This window comes from Bison bison, unplaced genomic scaffold (assembly GCF_000754665.1).
Source record: "Bison bison bison isolate TAMUID 2011002044 unplaced genomic scaffold, Bison_UMD1.0 scf7180017864105, whole genome shotgun sequence".
Taxonomy (NCBI): domain Eukaryota; kingdom Metazoa; phylum Chordata; class Mammalia; order Artiodactyla; family Bovidae; genus Bison; species Bison bison.
In genome coordinates, this window is record NW_011494677.1 from 12,601,988 (window position 1) to 12,606,006 (window position 4,019).

The following is a 4,019-nucleotide window of genomic DNA, read 5'->3' on the forward strand; positions in this document are numbered from 1 at the left end:
ACACACCAAAAAAACAGAATAACACAAAATTACATTAACACTAAAATGAATATATACATGCATGCATCCATAGTCTAGTTCTATAGACTTAAGTGCAAAAATGTAAAACTGAATAAAATATTACTATAGTTAACACTATTTAATTATATATTTTGTAAAGCTATAAAGAAATGAATAGTTTTGGGAGATTGATGTGGTCGGCACACTTATTCACCACGGTGCTCATCATACCCCATCGGTTCACCTACCCATTGCTGTTTTCCTTCACAGACACTCACTGAAAACCATCCACCTCTCAGGCCCTGAGCTCTTTATTGTCTCAGATCCAGTAAAAAAAAAAAGCCCCACCACTATTAACAAAAGCCAGCCCTTTGCCAAAGTAAAAGCCTGTAATGGGAACATCTCCTAATAGTTAAACAACCCATTAGGTCAGAAATGGAATGGTCAAGACAGGCAAAACAAACTGTTCCAAACATTCATTTCCAGACACTGTGCGTTCCAGCAAATTATCGGAGGACTGTTACGAACAAAGCACAAAAGGAATAGTTATGGCTTTGACTTTTCTGCATACCATCTTGTGTAACCATAAAATTTTAGAAAAACTGGACCAAGAAACGATAAAGACAATGTTGGCAAATCTTCATTTTATAGGAAAAAAAGATGCATACATAAATAGAATTATCAAAAGCAGAAAGTGCCAAAGCTAGGATTAAACTCTCTCCATGGACAGAATAAGAAATATTAAAATGGGGAGCTACCTTGGAAGATACCAAAGTATTTGATAAAATAAGAAATTACAGTGTTAATAATACATTACTAAATATGATTATTTTATATAATTATCCATAGAGATTTTCCACACACAGGAAATATATCAACTATAAATAAATCAACATTCTTTTCATATTTTTCTTTCCCCCTCCAGTGTTTGGATCTATAGTTTTGTTAAGAATATTCCTTATTTACTTCTAATTTACATCATTTTCTTGCTCCAACTCTAAGTTGGATATTATTCAAATTCAGTATTGCTAGTAACCCATCATTGACAGATTTTCCATACCACTTTTAAAGGAAGTACTAGCAACATTTTCTTCTATTTATGGAATAAATACTATTACAAGACAATTCATACCCTTTTCAGCCATACTGCAATTCCCATGTCCCTCTTCTAAGCTCCTTGAGCAGCATTTTTTGTGTCTCTCTGCCAAGCTTTTAAACTTTTCAAGAGGCCCCCATTTGTCTAGCATTGTGTCTTGCAGAGAGTAAAAGTCTCAAAACTATTTATGAAATAAGTGAATCTGTATTCATATATAATCTGTCTCACACACACACACACACAGACACACACATACATACACACATGGATGATAATAATAACAAGAACTCTACTGCTCAATGGCTGATTATTGATTCAGGGTTCTTAAGGTTTATTTTCCTACGTTTAGCTTTGAGAATGTATATGTAGTCAGACTTATCTTTTGGTGACAAACATGAGGAAGCCCAGATCTTTATTATGCTACTCAAAACGTTTACTACGACTTACTGCCATGTATTGGCGGCCTCACACAAATTATACATAATAATTTAAAAGTAAACATTATCACAGCTTGGTCAAATCATACTGCATCTTAGCATACTGGCATAGGAAGGGCAGAGTGATTGCAAAATTTGCTAGTTTCACATACTCCCGTCTAAGCCAAGAAGAGGGAATGAGGGAAGTTGTTCCAGGAATGTCAGACAACTGGTGGCATCTCAACAGGATAATTTTAAAAGTGAAATCAAGATTTGACTAATTTCTTTCATTAACTACTTTACTCTCCCCTACTCTTGCGTAAGTTAATCGGCCTTGTCTCTTAGCGCTAATAATAAATGACCTAAACCACAAGAAGAATTTGTTATAAGGCAAAGTTCTACAAAGTTATTCAAAGTTAAAATTTTATCATCTTAACTGAAAAATAAGTACAAGAAGTATATTAAGAAAACAGTGTACCTTCTTCAATGTATTTGTTTAATATGAGCATGATATCATTATCATATTATGAATAAAACCAAAAATATGAATATGAGTTGGGATTATTATTTTATTCATCAAGACATTTAACAATGTAAAAAGAATAACTGAAATGTCATGATATGTTCAAGTCAAACAAAACCAAACATCTACTATCCTATGGCAATAAAACTAATTTCTGCTATAATCAGATGAATTTGTAAAACTCCATATTTGATAATCAGCTTATAATACAATGGGTTCCTATTTAAACAGACTACCCAAAGTTGTCTATTCAGAGACAAAAACAAAAATGGAAAGCTTCTCTGTCAGAATATTTGCCCATAGGGGAGGAATATTTTGGGTCCTTCAACTGTTTTTGAAGTAAAGAGTAAAAGATATGTTAGCGCTAAGAGCAAAGCTAACAGGAGGAGCCCTGGCTCCATGAACCAGGTGTGTGAATGTGGCTGTTGCTATCGATCTCCTTAAATTTCAGTTTTACAACATCCTCAGCCTACTTCCCTGGTGGCTCAGATGGTAAAGCGTCTGCCTACAATGCAGGAGTCCCAGGTTCAATTCCTGGGTCAGGAAGATCTCCTGGAGAAGGAAATGGCCAACCCACTCCAGTATTCTTGCCTGGAAAACCCCATGGTGGAACCTGGTAGGCTACAGTCCACGAGGTCACAAAGAGTCAGACACAAATGAGCAAACTCACTTTCACTTTCAACCTACAAAATAAGGATATCATCTATCTTATGGATCTACAGTTTTGAGAATCAAATGAGATCATTTGGATAAAACTACTAACGAAGTACTAGTAAGGAATCACGGGCTTGCCTGGTGGCTCAGCAGTGAAGAATCCACCTGCAATTCAGGAGCTGCAGGTTCAATCCCTGGGTCAGGAAGATGCTGCATAGAAGGAAATGTCAACCCACTCCAGTATTCTTGCCTGGGATATTCCATGGACAGTGGAGCCTGGCAGGCTACAATCCACTGGGGTTGCAAAAGAGTCAGACATAACTTAGCAACTTAACAACAACAACAGAATAGAATCATAGGTGAGCATGCTGTAAAATACGGTATGCTACAAAAGACTGCTGTCATTATCATAGTGGTACCGGTAGTAGTAGTAACAGTAGTAGTAGCAGCAGTAATAATAGTAGCAAAAGGTAGTAAGATCTTAAGAGTAAAAGAAAAAAAAAGAGTTGGGGGCAGACCTAAGGCCCATAAATATGAAACCCTTGCTTCCTATTCAGTCCCACCTTGGGACTAAATTCAGTGTTTATATCAGCTCTGGCCCAGTATTTCTCTGCCTCAGCTCTTTGAATACCCTAAATCTTTCACTCGGTCTCTCCCTGATGCCTCTGGGTTTGCCAGAGGTGTCTCACTGGTCTCCACAGATGAGTTCCCAGATAATAGTGTCATATCTGTCATTTTGCTCTCTGGAGCACCCCCAGAGGGGCTGTTGTGCCAGCGTCCGGAGCCTGGCCTCCAACGCCCTCTAACAGGATCACCGCTGAGCCTCCCCAAGGTGCCTCCACTGTTCACAATCCCTGCCAATGCCAAGGCTGCTTCTGCCAACACCTACTAATGTCTGCACCGAGGCTGCAATACCCTCTGTCGAGACTGCTGAGGCATCAAGGACACAGTTCAAAGTCACAGAGGAACACGGCTGTGCCAGAGAACTGGGTCTTAATTTGGCCTGGCTTCCAGCAAACATTTGGATTCTCCAAACATTTATGGAGTAACTCCTATGCGAGACATTTTCTTAGACTTTTATTTTTAGGACATCATCCTAGATGTTTTTTTTGACTTCATGATTACTTATAAAGTGGTGACTACAAGATGATACATTAGATGGTTTTAAAGATGCAGAAAATATGACAATTCTCTCCTTTCCGAATGGGAGTGACTGTATAGGCATGCATTACTGTAAAGTCATTGCAAATGACAGCCGTTTTAGGAATAATAATATTCAGATCAGGAGAAGTTTTGAGGAGGTTGGAATTAGGGGAAAAAAATACAAATA

General features: G+C 37.8%; 1 non-coding gene across 1 annotated transcript; it reads left to right on the top strand.

The window, feature by feature from the left end:
- Positions 1–2,509: 2,509 nt before the first annotated feature.
- Positions 2,510–2,582, top strand: TRNAC-ACA. Its single transcript has one exon. It is a non-coding gene; the product is annotated as a tRNA-Cys (tRNA).
- Positions 2,583–4,019: the final 1,437 nt, after the last annotated feature.